This window comes from Equus quagga, chromosome 8 (genome assembly GCF_021613505.1).
Source record: "Equus quagga isolate Etosha38 chromosome 8, UCLA_HA_Equagga_1.0, whole genome shotgun sequence".
Taxonomy (NCBI): domain Eukaryota; kingdom Metazoa; phylum Chordata; class Mammalia; order Perissodactyla; family Equidae; genus Equus; species Equus quagga.
Window position 1 is genome coordinate 76,756,180 of NC_060274.1, and position 21,965 is coordinate 76,778,144.

The window sequence follows — 21,965 nt, forward strand, 5'->3', positions numbered from 1 at the left end:
AGCATGGGGACATTGTTGTTTACCTTTTTAAAAATTCTCTTTCGTTATAATCATCTCCTAATACTGTTCCAATAAACCTCTTTCTCTCAAGAGAATAAAAATGACATAGACCTGGTATGTCTTTCACCAAGGGGGTGAAAATTCAATCTTTGAGTCTTAATACATCCTTGGGCCATGTGTGCACTGTAAAAGGTGAGGCTACGATGCACAGTTCATACTGTCCATCTTTGGATACCCTACTTTGGAACAGAAAAGATTTACTCAGAAACAGCAAATAGTGTTAGGATTAGTCCCACAGCCATAGAAGAGCGGGTCTTAACCTCTCTCAAATCCTGTGGTTTCCCAGAAGGGGACAGCTATAAAGAAACACGTTTCTGAATTTTCAAATAAGATAGAACACATGAGGAGGGATTTAGTCAAAACACAGCTATGTTTTAGCACTTTGTATTAAGCAAGATGCCTAAACGTTTTAGAATCAGAACGGTTTCAAGAATGTCTCAATGGCAGCTTCACCTAAATGGCTTTAAATCCTGCCATAACCCCAATCCCATAGGCCATATGAGACTTGCTAAGACTTCAGAAAATTCTTTCAAAGTTCTTAGGGGCATTGAAAGAGATCTTTTAAGCCAATAGACAATTTTTTTCTTTACTGATTAGGAAGCTGAAGCCCAGAGAAGATGAACGGCTTCTCAAAGCAGGTCATGTGCGATTCTTGATCCAAGACCAAGTCAGTTGACCTTCACTTCTGCTCTCCTTCCTTTGCTCCTGTTGACTTCTCAAGCTCGGGAATCCCGAGAAGTGGGAGTAGGCTACCTTAATAGCCCCAGGAGAGGAAGAGAGGGTGGGTGGTTAATTTGGAGTGCTGACTTTTCACTTGTCCCAGTCCAAAACACATCACTGCCATGGCAACCATGACCTAAGCCCCTAGCTCGCCCACTTAGTTCACCAAAATATAGACTCTATTTGAGACAAACAGTGGAAATAAAGAAGGAAAAAATATAGAGGAGAAAGTCAGGAATATGCTGACTCCCAAGATGAGTAGGAGCTGAGTGACTGGACACAGGGAAGTGTCTGCAGATGTGCATTTACTCTTTGGTCAATTTGTATGGCAACGAAAACACTTCATAATTTCCGTCACAGTATTGCTTCTTGGTTCTTAATTTATCCTCGAGGTGCTTCCTAGTTAAGATTTTAAAAAGTAAATGTTTGCGACCTTTCTGCCTTCTGCAATGTTTCTATGTCAGTGATGGGATAACTTAGACTTTCATGGGGTCTTCAGGATGAGGACGATTTAACCAACGCCCTTTCAACTTGAAAAAATTTGTTTTTCCAATGAAATATATCACATTCTGAGGAATATATGAAACATCTGAAAAACTGAAAGAATAAAAATGTACATCTGGGCGTGCACCAGCTGAGTGAAGAAATAAAAAACATAAAAACATTCCTGTAAGCTGAGAAATCCCCTTGGGTCCTTCCTTCACCAAATACCGCTTCCTCTCTCCCCCTCAACCCATGACTCTGCAGAAGTTTGTATTAATCATTCCCGTGCTTTTTTGGAAAAATACACAGTTTCACTACTGATATATGTTTCCTTAGACAATAAATTGTTTTATTTTGATTACTTTTCCATTTTATATAAATGGAATCAGACTTTATTTTTCCTCTGAGACTTCTTTGGCACAGCATTAGTTTTTTGAATTCATCCATTTTGAGGCACGAAATTGGAGTTTATTTCACCACTATATAGTATTTCATTGTATCAATATACTATTATTTATCCATTCTAGTAGTGATAATTAGCGTGGTTGCATTGATTTAGACTTCTACTAGCCAATATATGGGAATTCTATTCCTTCACATCTTGGGCAACTTTCCATATAGTCAGACTTTTTAATTTTTATCAATCTAGTGAGTGTAAAACATGCAACTCCTTCACTATTAATGAGGTGGAGCATCTCTTCATATGAATATTGACCACGGGGTTTCTCTTCTCTGTTCAAGTCTTTGCTCATTTTTCTATTGAAGATTTCCTCTTTAATGATTTTTAGCAATTCTTTATACATTCTGAATATTTATCAGCTTTGTTCATATACGTGTAACAAATATTTGCTCCCAGTTATAGCTTGCTTTTATTCTCTATATAGCAAATATTGAGGAATAGAAATTATTCATTTTACTGTAGCCAAATTTATCAATCTTTTTCATTTATATTAGTTTAAACCCAAAATGATATTTTTTGTTTTTAAGAATTACAGATTTTCATTTTTGTTATCAGAAACTATTGAATATCTATAAAAAAACTGTTGAATATATAATAATCTGTAATTGAATATCTATATCTATAGTTCAACACAATAATTTGCAATTTTTGCATCTTGCTTAAGATATCCTCTACATAAGAGTTCAGAATGATATTATTTTATATTTCCTCTAAAAATTTTATAATTTTACTCTTCCCATTTAGCTGTTTAAAGTACCCATATTAACATTTTTCATGAGATGAGAGTCCAATCCTACTTTTCTACACATGGTTAGTGAGTTCTCCAAGAGCCGTGTGCAGCTCTTCGTCGGGAGACAGTTCTCCACGGGCCTCTTGTGCTTCTGCACATTTTCTGAAATCTTTGAATGCACACTATCTTTTCAGGGATGTTTGTACAGTGAACAACCTTAGAAGATTGGAATAGGATCTTTTCTCAATTTGCACACTCACACACATACACATCCACAAAAATGCATAGAAAAAGTTGTTGAAGAGAACTGGCACCTTTTACTATTGATCTGTCAATACATGGACACTGTATTTGTCTCCATTTATTTACATCTTCTTTAATGTCTTCAATAAAATTCTATACTTTTCTCCTTGCTCACAAATTGCACTTTATATTTTTGGTGGTTTTCTGCCAATATTATATCTTTTGAAATATTTTATTTAATATTTAATAAAATACTATTTTATAACGATGTATAGAAATAGAATTAATTTTATATATCTATTTGTATCCAGAAAAGTTGCTAAATCCTTGTAGTAAATCTAGTATCTATAAATATACAGTCGTGTCACATAATGACATTTCTGTCAACGACAGACCACATATACAACCGTGGTCCCATAATATTAGTACCATATAGCCTAGGTGTGTAGTAGGCAACACCATCTAAGTTTGTGTAAGTACCTCTAAGATATTCACACAATGACAAAATCACCTAATGACACATTTCAGAATGTATCCCACTGTTAAGCGATGCATAACTGTATGTCATCTGTGAATAATTGTTTTGTCTCTTTCTTTCCATAGCTTAGACTTTTTCTTTCTTTTTATCTTACTTTATTAGCTGCAATCTCCAGTAAAATGTTGAATAGAAGTAATGATAGATAATATCCTTGATTTGTTCCTGATCTTACAAAAAATGGTTTGTAATTTTACCATCTACTGTGATGTTTATTGTAGAGTTTTTGCAAATATGTTTTATAAAGTTTTTTAAAGCCAGTTACTAATGTTGAATTATAACAAATGTTTTCTCAGCATTATCAAGATGATCATATAATTTTTTTCTTTAATTTATTGTTTTGTCTTAATTATTTTAGTGTTAAAACAATCTTGAATTTCTGTGATAACTCAACTTGATCTATTACTTTCTTCTATTTTTCTTAGATTTCAATGCTATTTTTTTAACATGTTAAGACAGATATTGAGCTCACTAATAATCAAATGTTCTTATTAAAAGCATTTAGATTTATACATTTCACTAAATAAATGCCTTTATTGTATTTACAATTTTTTGGCACATATTATTTTCCTATTATCTCTCTGTTTACAACATTGTCTAATCCCAAATATTATTTAATTTTCAATCCATGGATTACTTATAACTATCTTTCTTAATTTCTAACTTTGAAAGTTGCCTGCCCCTCTGAGATTTCCTCACTTAATTTAATTAAAATAGAGAAAGTGTTTTCTATGACAACAGTCCTTTAAAATTATTGAAATTTGCTTTATGCCCTAGCATATGTTCAGTTTTTTGTGAAAATTTGATGTGTGCTTGAAAAAGTATGTATATTCTTCAGTTTATTGTTTGCTGTGTTCTAAATGTTAATCATGTCAAGTTTGTTAATCTTGTTCAAATCTTCTACATCCTTCTGAATATTTTGTCTTATTTATCAGTTACTCAAAAAGGTATGTGAAATCTTTTTCACTATGTTAAGATATGTCTATTTATCCTTATATTCCTGCCAATTTTTGCTTTATATATCTTAAGAGTATATTTCTAGCTTTTGACAAATTTACAATTATTCTATCTTCTGGTTGAATTAAACATTTCTTCATCATGAAATGACCTTATTTATCTCTAATAATTCTTCTTAAATCGAACAGTATTTTGTCTGATGTTATTGTAATTATGCCAGCTTATTATTTTTCATCCTTTTGCTTTCAAAATTTTCATAACTTCGTATTTTTGTGTCTCTTGTAAATTGCATATAATTAATTAATTTAAGCCAGCATTGTGTTATAATTATGCATATATTTCTATTAATTTCTACAGTATTCTTTTATTTTTATTTATTTACTTTTTTGTGAGGAAGATTGGCCCTGAGTTAACATCTGATGCCAATATTCCTCTTTTTCCTTGAAGGAGATTGTCACTGAGCTAACAACTGTGCCAATCTTCCTCTCTTTTGTATGTGGGATGCTGCCACAGCATGGTTCGATGAACAATGTGTTGGTCTGCACCTGGGATTAGAACCTGCAAACCCTGGGCCACCAAAGTAGAACGTGAGACCTTAACCACTATGCCAATGGGCTGGCCCCTATTTTATTTTTTTATCTATCTCATACCATAATACTGTTCAATTGTCTCCTTCTTGCTTTGTTTTGGGTTGATTTTACACTTTTCTCATTCTTATCTATCTCTACTAATTTGGGAGTTATATATTCTATATATTTGAAATTATATATTCTATAACTAGACTTCCATGATCAGGACAAGCACTTTGAACTTCTCAAAATCTAAATTTCATTAATATTTTTATCCTCTTCCTCCAAATTACATGACCCTTAGAACACTTGAACTACGTTCACAAATCTCCAACTTAGATGCTATTATTATGAACTTTAACTTTTACTTTAAAACTCTACAAAACTATATTATATTGTTGGCAAGATATTTATTTACCTTTATCTCTTTCATGTTTTCCAACTTATCTCTTTCTTATATTCTCAATTTATTTAAATTAATGACCTAGTTTCCTGAGTCACTGTCCAATTTTTTATAACTTTAAACTATTCATTGAAATTTTCATTTCAATGATTATATTTCTAACAAGCTAATAATCAATGATTATTATTTATAAAAATTGTATTTTTAAAAAATCTACCTTGTTACTTTTACAGGTTCTTAGTCTCACGAATTTATCCAGGTTTGTCCTTGATTTCTTTAAATAATATATATTATTTTTGTGTTCCCTGTCTGATAATTCCAATATCTTTCTAATTTCTCAGTTTAGGACAGTCATATTTTCTTACAAAAACTTTAGGGTGCACAGTTATGTTTTAGTTTACACCGGCATCAAAAATGTTACTTTTTGAAGTCCCAGGGTGTATGAGGGGTGATGTTCTATTAAACTCCCTATCTTAGGTGGATCCTGGGCTTTGCTCCTTCTGCCCTACCCTTAGACGGTAGTAAAATTCTAAACTCTAGTTCACGTGTTTCAGAAATTGTCTCAATAGGAAATCTGGCTTCAGTGCTGTACATTCTCTCTTCATTGTTTTTGGACTAAGTATGCCAAAATTTCTTACAAGCTCATTGATACATTTAAGAAGATTTTAAAATATTTGATTCAGTATTTTAATTATTTTCAATGGTTCTGTTAAATAATTTACCTGGAGTACCAATTTGTCAAAATAGGAAGTCTAACCCTCTTGACTTAAAGTGAAAAATATGAATATCCTTTTTTGCCTTCCTTCTGCATCTTCTAGTGAGTTTTGACTCTCTCATTCTATAATTTTTGGGTGCACATATTGAATCAGAATTTATTTAGTTTTTATGCATCAATTTTGTTCTTTTTCAATCTGAGCTCTATTAGTGAGACTGCAGATTGATTGCACATCAATTAAATATCTTCCGGATTTCTAAGTGAATAACAGGCTGCTATCTTTCCATGTAAAATTTGAGAGGTACAAGTGATACACCTTCCAATGTACTCAGAACCAAGTCACTTTATGAACTGAGAGAGGAACCTGAGGAGGCCTAGCAGCTAAAGAAAGGAAGAAAAGACATAGATTCAAGAATAAGCCCAAAACAAAATAAACTTTCTTTAAGAGAAAAAAGACAACTTGAACTCTAACACCACCAAGAAGAAAACTTAAGGAGATCGAAGTACAGCACAGTGAGAGGCTAAAACTAAAAAATGCCATGATAGACCAAAATATACTTAAAAGATGAATTGAAGGAAAGAGCAAATAATGCTGACATTTGACATGGTTTTCAAGTAGGAAAAGAACCCTAAAACTTCAAGGTACAAGTAAGAACAGAGGTCATAAGGAAAATCATAAGACTTAGTAGATAGAGGGAGGAGTTCTGAAAGCCAAGCCAAAATTACAGTAAGATAAGATGGAATAGAGTAAATAGAAACAGTAATTAAAGAGATAGTGGATTAAGGCTTGGAGAGCATAAGTAACTTGCCTGGGGTCACAGACTGAAAAGCCAGGAATTGTACCTGAGACTAATTGATTCTAGAGCCTAATCTCAACCATTAGACTACAGAGCTTAGTAGCAGTAGACTGAGAATGTAAATCTTTTATACAAAATTCCACACTCTTTCCAAGAACTCACCTTGAATCGTATATTATGCTCCAAATCCATGAGATTAGGTTGCAGAAATAAATACAATTCTCCTGGCTCTGAGATGAAAAGCAATTTGCCTTTTCACAAGGTGTGTGGACAGAGAACTTGCCTATAAAATAGCTGACTGCTTGCATTCAAAAAAAGAGAAAGAAAAGAGAGAGAGTAGAAAAAAATTTCCCTGAGTCTGCATATTGTGACTTCTCACAGTATTCAGCAGAACTGATGAAAAAAGATACCATTAATGTCTATTTCATAAACTTACAGAAATCCAAGAAGAAAGAGGAATAAAGGCTTCTCATAGCCCTGCATATAAAAAAGCACAAGCTACTTACATAGGAAAAAGAATCAGGCAGACATCAATATTGTCACTTCAAACACAGAAGAACAGAGAAAACAGAATTACAAAGACTTAAAGAATTAAATTTAAAGATTCAAAGAATTAAAAAGATTCCAATATCCAGCAACACTATAATTTTCTTTTCAAGAAGAAAGAAAGAGAATAGGATCCAGTGTCAAGATAGCAGTGTAGGGGGACTCCGAACTCACTTTATTCCATGGACATAACAATTTACAACTATTCTTGGAACAATTACCCCTGAGAGAGAACTGAAAACTGGATAGAAAGAACTCTGACAACAAGGGACAGTGCTGACTGAGGTGGAAGAGGCAGAAATTCATCTACAGGGAGGAAAAAGCCACTTCTAGCCGAGGCACTTCATGGCTGGCTGGGAGCAATCTTAAGGTACAAACCCATTCCTGTAGGAGAGGGGGATCTGAGCAGGGGAGCGTTACCACAATAAGCAGCTTTCGGACTCAGCAAAACTGAGACAAGTGTCATAATATCTGGCTTTGCTGGCTATTAACAACAACAGGAAATACCCCCAGAAAACTATCAGACATAAGGGAGAAAAAAAGCCTGCTCTTACAGGGCCAATGCACAGATTCATCGATTTTGGAAAACAACCTAAAATCACCAGAAAGAAAGGTGCATAGTCCGTTGATGAAAAGAGACTCACTTGATAGGCTCTGTGCACATCTCAGTGAGAGGTGAGACCTCCCCAGTTGGGAGCACCTTCCCAGGGACTGAGACTTTTGTGGCAGCCATTATTGTGACCTAGTACAGGTGTGCTGATACAGACACTGGCAGACACCAGTGGAGTTCTTTCCCTGGCCTGTTAGCTCAGGATCTGCCTCACCCACTAAGGCACCCATTTAATCCAGCTCAGTCAGGGCAGACAGCCCATCCGAGGGACTGGTCCATCCAACAGCAAGGCCTTGGGCAATTTGTAGGCCCACATAGGTAGGGTGCCTGGAACCTCTGCAGACAGGTGAATGGGTCCACCTCTGTGGGGCAAGACATGTGTGAGGGATGGGCCTGTATTGGTGGAGTGCATGGGGCCTCTACAGTGGGGCGACTGGGTCCACTTCAGTGGGTCAGGGCTTGTGCAGGGGGCAGGACTATGTTGACAGGATGTGTGGCCCTGTGGGCAGTGGGGCTTGTCAACTTCAGCAGACTTGTGCTTCTCAGACAGCTATATAGGAGATCAGCCCCATCTTCCAAAGCCTGAAACAATTGGGCGCCCTCTTGCCTGGGGCTGGCCCCATCCAGCTGCACTACTGAGAAAGCTGACAACAGCTTTGCAAGCTGGAGGCCTACAGCAGTTGTAAGCCCCTGAACCTAACAACCAACCATGCTGGGAGCCTACTCACTTAACAGAAAAACTGCAAGGAGAATATGCTATCAGACCTTGCAGCTGACTGTGCTGGGGCTCCCCACACCCAATAAAGTGATGGAAGTGACAATAGCAACCACATGCAGCTAAGCATTACAACCAGCCAGCCAAGGGCACAACATAGGCTCTGCAGGTACCTGCAGCAAGAGCAACCCTGTCACAACAGGACACATATAGCCCAGACAGGGGACACTCCTGGAACATTTTGAACTGGTGACGAGAGGGAAACGCACTTTGGGGCCTCATAAGATGTCTCTTACATAAGGCCACCTCTCCAAGATCTGGAGATGTAACTAGATTATAGATTATATCTACCTAATACATAGATATAACCACAGAAAAAGAGGCAAAATGAGGAGAAAATGGAATATGTTCCAAATAAGGAAACAGGACAAATCCTCAGAAGAAAAACTAAACAAAACAGAGATAAACAATCTACCTGATAAAGAGTACAAACTAATAGTCATAAGGATCCTCACTGACCTTGGGAGAAGAATGGAAGAAGAAAGATATTTACAAAAATATAAAACTTCAGATAATGCATTCCTGGTTAGTCAATTTGAGAAAAATGCCAAACAATAAATACATTTGATTAAAAATGTCATGTTATAAAAACACAAAGAGATGACATGGAAAGACAAAGAAAGATCAGTGGTAAGTAATGGATTATCTAATGTGTGTAGTTATATCTAAATCCATCAGGATTGGCCATCTGAAAAGATCACATACACACACACACATGCACACACACACACATATTCTTGAACCAGATAAGACTTGCCTTAAATGAAATTCTAGTACTAAAATTGGAATTACATGTATTAACTTAAACTATCTTAGCAATCCCTAGGAGTTAGTGAGGTAAGGACAGGTAATGTAAAGAAAATCATTCCAAAGGTATAACATATGTTTTGAACATGTTATCTGAGGAGAGTGGGAGAAAGAAAAAATTCTAATGTTTTATATTAATGACACAGAAAAGGAAGTATTGGGTATAAAGTATCTTTGTGGGGAAATAATTGATACCGTGTTTTCACATAATAATAGAGAAGTGCACATATGGTTATGGTGGGTGGTGAGGAATGGAAAATTAACTAGTAATTGAAATGTCGAATGAATAAGGGTAAAAAAGAGAGCAAATAGAAATATGATCAAACCAATCAAAGAAAAGTTGAAAGAGATAAAAATAAGTTAAAAAATAAAAGGAGTTGTATCAGCTATATGAAAATCACAGTACACGTGAATGGGCAGCATTAAATGAAAGACATTGATTGATTGGGTTAAAAAGTAAATCCAAAGTAAGCGTTGTGCTCAGGAAATAAAGCATTGGGAATAAACAGACGGCTAAGCAAAATTGAAGCAGTTGTAGCGACATTAACATCAGAAACAAATTGGGATTCAAAGTTAAAAGAAATTCATCAAAGCAGCACATTATAATTTCTATTTAATACATAATTACAAAGACAATTATCATAACTCTGTGGGAAATAAATTAACAGACACCTAAACATGTGAATCAAAAGCTATTCGTAATAAAAGAACTGGATAAAAGCACAATTGGGAAGGTGGATTTCAATACACCTCTTTTGCATGTAGAGAACCCACTTGAAATCTTTCAGGTAGAAGGAAGCTCTGAGGGAAGTTTCCACGTGCAAGAAGCCTACTTACCTGAATGTCTATGGAATGAAGCACCTGTCACCAAAAACCCTCAGTAGACTATAAAATGAGGGAGAAAATATTTTAAGCCATTAAGGTTTTGCGGAGTTGATTATTATAGCAATTAGTCTGTCCTTACTAACACAACTTCTTATCAAAGCCTATGAGATATACCCAAAATTGTCTTTGAAGGAATACGTATTGCTTTAAATGCATTCCAATTGTAAAAAGATCCAAATAAAAGAATTCTGTTCTTATTGGAAGAGGTGGCAAAAAACTACGAAATAAGACAAAAACAGTGGGGAAGGCTATGTATTGAGTCCTAATCCTTTATTTCACTGTCTGTATGAAGTTGGGTAACTTTCACAAATTTTTGAGACCTTTATTTCTTACCCAAACAACATGTCTAACACTGAATATATAATAGAATTCTGGATATGTTAAATTTGGTTCCTGGCTTATGGATGGTGCTCAGTAAGAGGATATATTAATACAGATATCTAATGTTAATAAGTGTTAACTGCAACATTTCATTTTACCGTTAGTTTTACTAAGAATATGTCCATTACTATGCCAGTTCAATAGTCCCTGTTTTTCACGGAGTTAATAACCTAAAATAAAGTATTTTATGTAGGCACATTTGTTTTTAAAATGCATAGGTCATTGAACAATTAATACAGACTCAAATAAAGAAAAACTCAAAGGTATATTTAGTATTAAAAATAATTTTAAAAAAACCTATTTCTGATATACGGTGTGTAGATGTGTATTGATTAATTTTTCCTCTGAACTCTAAATTTTTTGTTAAAATTTGAGTGAAAAGATCAAACGAGAAGGAGAGTCAATGAACACTGGTTAACTGGTCTTGCTGGAAAAACATCCTGGGCCATATGGCGTGGTCAGCGGAAGGCATTTGAAGAGACTTCTTGCTAAGCGTTACCGACAAGTTGGTCCCTTAGGAACAGCTACGTGTACAAAAGGCTCCTGTTGCAGGGTCTGTGGTGAGATGCCAGGAGCAATTTGTTGACACTGTTTTGGTACCTTAAATATCCTCCTACATATAGCTCAGGATAAAACTCTATTTGTGAGCATGTGTCCTACTATCTCTGTTCAGTAATAATTTTTGTTTTCCATTAACTTGGTTTATATTTTTCTTCATGGTGTTGGCTTTTTAGCATTCCCTGGACTCTCAGAAATACAGAGGTATTCCCACCTTGGACCTGAAGGGATAAAGATGGCTTTATTGTTATTGTTATGTCTGTGAAGATTAGCTTTGCATACTTGCAATTAGAATATCTATTTATTGGCAACAGCTGAAATATTATTTTAAATGTTACAATCAATAAAGCATATGACTTCCTCTAGATTTTACTAGTGGGTGCCTGATTACCAGCCCATACTGGTCTCTTTTGTCACTTCCCCTCCGGTATTTTGCCCCACCTAGCAGAAGCATAGAAAGTCAATAATTTCAAAAATAAGAGTTTAGATGGCCCAAAAGCTTAAGCCCTCCAAATATTCTTACATCCTTTGGACACAACAGTTAATGATCTTTCTTCCCATAAACTTCTTTTCCATGGTCCCCTAACAGGCATGAGTCTAATGTTAACACATTTAGCTCAATCTGCAAACTGCTTCCACAGATAAAGAGTCACGGCTGTCATACCTTTGTAATTGCAAGTGCTCTTATTCTGCATCAATTAGTAATCAGCAAATAGGTTTACTAAGTGTGAGGTATTGCCCTAAAATATGAGGGAGACACAAAGTAACACAGAGTGGTCCTCGCCCTCTTACCCACAGACTTCAATTTAAAAGTTGAAAAGAGTGACACATATACCTTAGGGGGGAAAAAACTCATCTTTGCATGAGACATTCTCCTTATTTCTCCACCTCATTCTTCCTAGTTGACTCCTTGCCTTTCAGATTCCAACTTAAATCTTCATTTCTTCCAAGAGGTCTTTCCTGATCCCACAGACCACCTGAGAATCTCCTGATCAGCCAGTCAGCAGCATGTTGAACTTTTGTCTTTTACTGTCACCCTATAGTGCAATTAATTGCTTTTCCTCTGCCTTCTCAGCTAGACTGTAAGCAGTGTTAGGGCAGGGACCTCATGTGTTTGATTCACTACTATAGCTTTCGAATTTAGAAGAAAACCAATAAATAGGTGCTGAATAAATGAATAAGAATGGTATACCATAAACTTTTGAAGAAGGCTAAAACTATGTGCCATTGACATTTCCAGAAGGAAATAGATGACTTTAGGTGGTCAGGAAAGAAGACTTCACACAGTAGGTAGGGTCTGGGGCTTTTATTAGTACTTAAACCTGAGGCAGAAAGTAGAATCTATTAGTGGTGATAAAAGATGATGACTGCAAATGTGGATTGACACTTAGGGAAAAGTAAAAATTGCAGTTCATCTCTGGCCTATGGTTCATTTCTAGAATCAAACTCAATCTGGCTGATATATTACATTCTGCACATAGCTAACGGCTCTAATTGATGGGCTCTGTGTGCAGAGTATCAGATGAATTGGCATTGCTAGACAAGAATGAAAACAGCTTTTTACAGGTGGAGGGTAATGGTGGAGACAACTTTCAGTTTTATTACTTTCAAATGCCTCGATTATGGAAACAGTGGGTATAACAAGATCAAATGATAATGAAAAAAAGCCATTCCTGCAGTTTTTAAAAGGGCATAAGATACTTATAGATTTGATGGTGGGAACTATTTTTTATGGGATTTTCAACCAAGTTTATAAAGTTTTCTTTTTAAGAAAAGTTGTAGGACTAAGAATTTTTAATATCCAAAAAGATAATCTTCGGTTCCTGAATCTATTATGACTTCATTATTTTTTACCTTCCCCATTCAGTAGATCGTATTCTTCCCTGGTATATTCTTTCAATAGCAATTTATATTACTTTAATTTACCAGAGAACCATAAAAGAACTGATTTGCTAAACAGCTGACAGTGCCCATTACAAAACAACTTAGGAGCAGAACGTTTTCATGCAATTCCATACATTTACAGTTATATTACCAGTGATGACTATAACATAATTTTAGAAGCCTCTACTTTTATTCTATAAGACATAAAAAATTTCTTACTGGTTTTTTGAATTGCTGTTTGTTTTTTGCATTTGCAATGTCTATTAAAAAGCAGAGAAAGAATTATTGTTTTCTAATATGATTACAGTATTGTTTACTTGCTTGAATATCAAAATGACTAACATTAAGACTGTCATAAAACTCAACAAAAGCAAACAAATAAAGGAGTAATTTTTCATAAATAATGAGATTTTCTAGTGATGATCTCCATCTAATAAATGTTGCTCCTCAAACTCCCATCTGTCGCTACTCATTGTTAACATCTGATTTGGGGAATTCATAACTGTTTTGGCAAGTGTTTAAGTGAAAAGATTCTAAAGTCTGCTAATAATTCATTCATCATGGAGTTTTCCAATGATATATATTTCCTAAGCCAACATTGAGAGAGATGCAAGAAGCAGCTGCAGTTTTAAATAACAGTTCTTTCATTCTGTATTTCTACCACTTTCAAAAGTTAATGAAGGCCGTTCGTTAACAAAAATTGAGATCTTGGCACTTGAAATCATACTATCAGTCAAAGTGTCTATTTGAAGTCTCTTTTTCCACAGCCAGATATTTTATCAACTCAAAAGAGTCATTAACCTATTTCTCTCCTTTCATGAATCAGTAAACATCTTAGAAGAGTACACTTCATTCTTTAGTCCAGCACAATATGGCTTTTGTCCCTTCCACTCTTCCAAAACAGTTTTTATTCTAATCATTAATGACCAGACCCAAGGATAATTTCCCACCCTGTTTTCTTTGATCATCCCGTGACATGAAACTTTATCTCATGTACTTCTGTGACCCGAATTATCATTTACAGTCCAATAGCTCCCATTACTCTATCTCTGGACAACATTTTTTCTCCTGAGGTTCTGGCTCATATTCCAAATGCCTATTGCACACCTCCATTTAGATGCCTTATAGACACTTCAGCCCCGCAAGTCTAAAACTAAATACATTCTGCAAGTTAGTTTCTTTTCTCTGTAAAATTTGTAAAGCAAAGATTCCTACTTCGTAGAAAATGTAGTAAGAATTAGACAATGTAGCATAGTGCCTAGATAGATAAAGCAGTCAGTAATATTAGCTATTATTATTATTGATATCAATACTATTATTCCTAGTTGCTTATTTTATTCCAATCCATACTTCGTCTCTTGGATATCCCATTTTCCCTTCTGGTTCAATTCGTTATCCTTGTTCTCAAACCTCCAGGCTAAGCAGTGTCCAACCAAGTCAAATTCTTGGTTATATTCTAAGTTATAGTCTGAGCCCATATAATATAGTCAATCTTAAAACAGCATCTCTGACAAAGAAGTCCCTCCCAAACAACTAACAGTTAGTGGATTATCCTGAGAAGATGCTTTTAAATAATTCGTTTATAGCTCAAAGCTCATAAAAAGGTGCGACATCTACACAAACTTTTCAGTCTCTTCTCTGTGAAAAATTAGCCATATTACATTCTATTTGAAAGTTTAGCATCCTTTAATTCTCTAGGTACTCTTATATTTTGTATTTCTTTAATCTGTCCCCACTTTGCTTACTACATGAATAAAATGTTAATTTTATTAAATGTTGGGAAACTAGGTCGCTATGATGGAAAACAGGTCAAAAACGTTTTTTGGGCTACTCAAGAAAAACCAAGTAAACTTACTCAGGCATTACCAGAAAATATGTGAAATGACTGAGAAAAGTGGATATAACAAAAATGTCATCTATTTTCAGGATGTCTGGTGGCTTAGAATCTTTGTTTACAGAGTATCTGTTTTGACCATGAGGAACAGAATATTATACTCACACATTTTCTTTGTCCCTTAAAAGTATAAATTGTGTTTTTAATGAAATGCTCAAAGTAGTCCCTGTTTTCAAACAAGGAAATTAACAGACCTGCAGATGGCTTGTTTCTTTTATTTTGTTATTCAGTTCCCAATTTTACAATAGGTGTCCTCAGATAATCCTCAACTCTACATAATTTGGAATTACTGCTTTTCAAAATTCCTATGTAATTTCTTGTGACAGGGTCACAGGACCTCATTCCAGGGGATCTACTAATATTTGGGTAACTAGGCAGGGGTCTTTAGCAACCCAGGGATAGAGATGCTATGAAATGGATTTTCAAAGATAAGGGGCTATAGCTTAATGTTATCTCCAGAGAAGTAGAGAGGGAGTCCAGAGGGAGTGCTTAGTAATTTAAAACAACTGACAATAGCTCTCCTTCGAATGGTCATGTCCTTTTGGAAAAATGCCAGAATGTTTTCTAAAGTGCTTTCTATAAAGCCCCAAAAGTCCTAGTCCTTAATAAGCTGTGTCCACTAGTTATCATAGATAGATAATTTCCCCTGGACAGTGCTGTTTCCTGCAGATAACTGGAGGTGCGGTTTTGCAGTTATTCTGATTTGTGGCTCTGTTATAAGCAAAATAAAATCCTTTGTTCCTTGAGCTCAAATACTCCAATATAAAACTATTTTTTAAAAATAGTATGTTCACACTATGTACTTATCTAGTCATAAACATACAGTTACATAGTTTCCTAAGCCTTTGGTAAAATTTGTGGTTTTATAGTCGTAATAAATTGTAAAATATGCAAGAGGGACAAAAAAATTTATGGGAACATTCTTTTGAAAGAAAAAGAGATGAATGTGATGGTTCATACATTCTCTTAGGTAAATCATTAGAGACTGCTTAATTTTCTTTCTTTCTTTTTTTAAACTCCAGCATGAAGACAACATTGAAATTCTGGCCAAATCAGCTGTTGCTGGAATTTGTAGAACAGATTTGGAGTCACTAACTTAAACTTGAGAGCTGGCTGAGAATCCAGCTGTGTTGGCTCAGCCAGAGAGTCTCATGGAAGGTTAGACATGTGACATCATCTGACACCCTACAAGAAGAGGTCTAGAGAGCGAGGGGAATAAAAAAATCTTCAACAGAGAATAGAGCCTGTGCAGACAGTGATCTGCAGAGAGGAAGAATTTTTATATTGGAAATAGACTCTTTATTGACATGAAAGGAAACAATTTTAGCTTTAATTGTAGAAATAATTGCCTTGGTCTCCAATTTGTGTAGTCTCGGGCAGCCAGCACAGTGCCATAACCCCTACGTCCCAGAGGTGTGAAAAGCTGTCTGCCTTGCACAGTGAGCCAAATGGCCAATTAAAGTGAATGTGAAAAGGCATGGTGCCAAATACAAACGCATTTTCTATGGTGGCTATTTTTGACTCTGTGCAATATCTTTTGACCTATTTTGCCTTGCTTGGCTATCTTCAATGTTCACATTCTTAAGGATGACACATCTGACTTCTATGCAGATATTTTCCTCATTTCCCAGTTGGGTAAAAGAAGGTGGGGTTCTGACCCTGAAACAAAGGCTAAGCCTCATGACGAGCTCAGACATGGCTTATCAAGTTCACTCTTCCTGCTTTGCTAGTGGTGTCTATTCAGTCTGTTGACTCGAGAAGTCTAATCCTACTTCACGTGTGCAGTGGTTCTAGGTGGTACTTCTCAAATATCATTCACAGGGAAAGAGATCTTTAAAGAGAAGTCATCTTCTCCTCTTCTTGCTTTATAAAATCACAAATGTGCTCTGAGCATGCTTGATCTTCTGGTTTCTGCATTCCCCAAATGTCGAAAGGAATCCTGATTCTGAGTGTGCATATATATAAAAACACACACAAGCACCCACACATCGTGCACAAGTGTCTAGTGGAGCTGCTTTAAAGGTTAGGGGCGAGGACATGGCAACTCCCCTAAGAGGCAAATGCACTGTGTCTGCCTAGAAAGCCACCACAGAACCACATGTTGGAGTAGGCCTCATGGTGCCTCTACTAAGCATTCCTCATTTTATATGCCATGACCAAGAGAGGAAATAGGAGTGCTCCTCCATGTTTAGGGGCTTAGGGAGTTAAGAAGACAGGAGAGAGGAGTTTGCAGTCATTTAAAATCCAGCATGGGGGAAGCAGCTCACACTTCTTTAGGAGAGCTATGTGGGCACCCAAAATATTTTCCTCCCCAAGGCAGTCCACAAGCCCCATTTGACATTGGTACTTGGATTGATACATTGAGCTTTGCCAGACCAGTTTGGTGCTGCCAAGGCCGTAAAAGGATACCTCCAATTCCTGTTCTATAAAGTTTCTGCATACTGTCACTATGTGAGAAAAAATGGGAGCAAGCTCATGTTCACTTTAAAATGTATACTGATAGGGCAATATGTGTGAGAGCTGCCAGCCTTCTATCTGTAACTTGCTGTAGGCTTCCATGGAATAAGGAATATTGCTACTATTATACTCACTTATATTTGCAGAAAAAAGTTTTTTCAAAGCAATTTAGTATCAATTACTTTACTTAAACTTTGCAAATATTTGAAACAATTAGGGCAAAAATCAGTACTTCCACTTGGAAGATAAGTAAATTGAGGCCCAAGGAATTTATTTAACTGATGCAAGGCGATATACAAACAGTATGGTAATAACTAAGCTGAAACTAGAACTTAGGTCACCAGAAATTAGATCGTTTCCTTCCCAGGGGGTTGTACAACGTGCCTTTGATATTTCAAGCAGATCCGGTAGAGAAACAAACCAGGAAAAGCCCACCCTGAGGACAGGTTCTGTAACCCAAGGATTGGTTAAATGCTGAGGCAAACGTGTTTAGTCTGAGGCAGAAACACCAGGAGGCAAGTCCAAAATTGAGTGTAAGAGAATGCCAAGGTAAACAATTAAAGGAAAAGATGTTTTCAGGTCCAAGAGAATAAGATGAGGTTGAGAACAGATGAAAGTTAAAAGGTCAAAATCCAGGGAAACATGGAAAAAGAGTAGGCTGTGATGTCCTAGACTGGCATCTTCCTCATCAGTTCTCAGCCTGTTGTGATTTTGACCCCCGGGGGACATTTGGCAATATCTGGAGACATTTTTGGTTGTCACAACTGGGAGTGAGAGGGCAGCTACTAATGATATCTATTAGGGAGAGGCTAGAGATACTGCCAGACATTCTACAGTGCGCAGGACAGCCTCCCACGACAAAGAATTATCCAGCCCAAGTTATCAGTAGTGCCGAGGTTGAGAAACCCTGGCTTACTTAGGGTAGTCATCTGCCAAATGAGAGATCAGCTTGATTTAAAGGGAGAAAATTAGGATGTTTAACATTTATTCCAACACTGTGGGAAGCCCTCTGATTTGTTTCCTCAGCAGCTGGATCAGGCCATAGTAGGTTGCACGGAGAAGAGGAATTAAAGAGAAGCACGTGTCATTGCTTTTCTCTACCTTGCACTCACTCTATATGATAATAAGTTGTGTAGATATTGGTTTCTCTTTTCCCATTGTACAAGCTAAAAAATACTGGTTTTTAATTTATTTCTTATCGGGGGATGGAATAGAGCTATTTGTGATATAATTATTAGCCCCTTTCATTGTAAGCGTTGTATATTTTAAATTACATTGTGTCAAGTTTCAGAAACCATGTACTATTGTAAGGGAGATGTTAAATAAATATTCATTTTGGTATATTCTTTTTTGGTTGCTCAGTAAATGCATGCATATCCACAGATTCAAGTCAACACTGGCTGTAGAGAAAGAAAGTAATGTATAATTAAGTGGGAATCTACAAAAACCCATGGCTTTGCTGACTGGCTGTACTGAAAGTAATTGTGTCCTGTGTTTTCTTGCCTAATCCTCATTTGCAAGGGAGCCTTCTGCCAGCAGTATCTTTCCTCTGCTGGGGAATTGGCCTTCTGCTTTGAGCACACTTAAAAAGAAATGTTTTGTATTTTCTCCTTTAGGATGACCCGAGAACACATAAGCTGCAAAATAAAGGACAATGGAACCAGGAAATTTAGGTTCATTTAATGTTTACTAGAAAAGCCCCATATCGAGGTTAAGGAAAGTAAACACTTGCCTCCTATAATCTAGGCCTGTGCTCTCCAATTTGGTAGTCAAATGTGGCTATTTAAGTTTAAATCTTAAAAAATTAAAATTAATTAAATATTCATTTCCTCAGTTGCACTAGCCACATTTGAAGAACAAAATTAGTGGCTAGTGGCTCCTATAATGGATAGTGAAGATATAAAATATTTCTTTTATCACAGGAAGTTCCATTGAACAATGCTCCTCCAGCTGGGTGGAGTCAAGAGTTGATAAAAATGTGGGGACACTGCTAAAAGCCAGTGAGCACTTTCCTGAGCATACAGAGCACCTCCACATGGTCACTCGAAGGCTCTGCCTAGTAGGCAATAATTGAAGAGGTCTCACTTCATTTTGAATTAATTCATCCAACAATTACTTGTTCAATATCTACTATAAATCAGGCACGATTCTTGGTATTGGTGACAGAAATAAAGAAAACTGATAATGTCCTTGCCTTCAAGGAGGTTAAATTCTAGTGTGGAAGTCCAATAACACATGCATAAGTAAGATGGCTACATATATACATATACACACATACATAAAACAGACAGCCAGGAAATTGACTGCTGTTAAGAAGAAATATAAGGGAATGTGAGAGAATAAAGTGATGGCATGGTGGGGGCTATTTTAAATAAGGTTGTCAAGGAAGACTCTTCTGAGAAGGTGATACTTGAGTAGAGATCTAACAGAGTCAGGAGTGACCCATGATAATACCTGGGGCAATGCATTCTAGACATAGGAAATAGAAAAAGCAAAGGCTCTCAGGTGGGAACCTTCTTTTTTTTTAAAGATTGGCACCTGAGCTAAAATCTGTTGCCAGTTTTCCTATTTTTCACCCCTTCTTCCTCTCCCCAAAGCCCGCCAGTACATAGTTGTATATTCTAGTTGTAGGTCCTTTTGGTTATGCTATGTGGGACACCACCTCAGCATGGCCTGAAGAGCAGTGCCATGTCCACGCCCAGGATCAGAACTGGTGAAACCCTGCGCCGCCAAAAGGGAGTGTGTGAACTTAACCACTCAGCCATGGGGCCGACCCCCAAGGTGTAAACTTCTTGACAGGTTGAAGAAAACCCAAGGAGACTAGCATGGCTGGAATAGAATGAGCAAGAGGAAGAGCAGTAAGAAATGAGGTTGGTGATAGAGGTAGCCGTATCACGTATGTCTTAAAAGCCATGGTGAGGATTTGAATTTTGTTCTGAGGAAGATTGGAATCCTTTTTAGGGTTGGAGCACTGAAATGACAAGAACCAATTTACATTATTCAAAATTTTCTCTGGCTCTTGTATGGAGAACAAGGGTACAAGAATGGAAGCAATGTGACCAATTAATATGCAATTGTTGTAAACTGGGTAGGAAATGATGGTGGCTTAGATTAGAGTGTTAGCACTGGAGGAGATGAGAAGTTATTAAAAAATATATTGAAACCAAAGAACTAATGGAATAAGTGATTATTTGAATGTATGCTCTAAAATAAAGTGAGGAGTCAAAGTGATTCCAAGATTTTAACAACTGAGTAAATGGCAGTGTGACTTTTATTGAGATTAGGAAGTCTGGGAGATTAGCAGACTTGGGATGAGTGTGGTAATCAAGAGTCCACGGTGGGATATATTTAATATGAGATACTCATTGAACATCCCAGGAGAAATTCTAGTAAGTGATTGAATATAAAGCCTGAAGGGCAGAAAAGAGTTTGGAGCTTATGATAGAAATTGATTGTTGTCAGCACACATAGGGAGTTCAAAACTGAATAGTTAATGGAAATCACAAAAGGAGTCAGTATAGATAGGAGAGAGATACCCAAGAACTGAATCCAGGGATATTTCAATTTACAGAAGTGGGAAAGGAAGGATAAGCAAGTAGAAGAGACGAAGAAGTAACTGTTAAAGCAGGAGAAAATTGGGATAATGATGTCTGAGAGACCAAGTGAAGAATTTATGTTAAAAAGGAGAATGGTCAATTGAGCCAAATAATTATAATAAGCTGATTGAGATGACAACTGAAAAATTTTCATTTGTGAAATGAATCTTATTTCCTCATTAATCTTTGCTTTTTACTGGGGTAAAAATTTTTTAAATATTAAACCTTATTTTTAAAAATACTTCTTCAAGAGCATATCTACAAAACTTTGTATGGTAGACCCGTGGCATACGAAGAGAGACGTTTGCTGAGGGTGGAGGCAGCTTTCTATCAGCACTTCCTGAACTCCTCAGCATATTCCTCCCATACTCACTCTGCTATTGCCCTTAGAAGACAATCTTTGAGTATATAAATTTGTTAAAAACATTCTAAAGACACAAAATATCAACTTCACTAATTCCAGAAGTTAAAATACTCTCATTTAAGATTGATTCATGTCCTCATCATTAAAAAAAAAAAAACAAAACAGATCACAAATGTGACTACAGACCAATATAGACACCACACCATCCTGATTCACTTCAAGGTAAGTATCAAGATACCAAAAGAAAACTCAAACAGAAATTTCATAGATGTCTTTATTGAAGACTGATTGGATTGATAATACATATACTCCATTGGTGCCTGTTATAATTAAGAATGGGAGAAGAGGTGAAAGGGGTTACAATGTAGTTTTTCTTTGCTCACTAGGAATAGTAATTGTGCAAACATCTATGGTGCTCAGGTGTATATTATTATAGAAATATTCACACCATCTAGATTGCATTGCAGCTCAGAAAAGCTGTCGCTATCTCAGCAGTTGTGAAATGGTATTGCCAGGACATGGATAAAAAAAAAAAA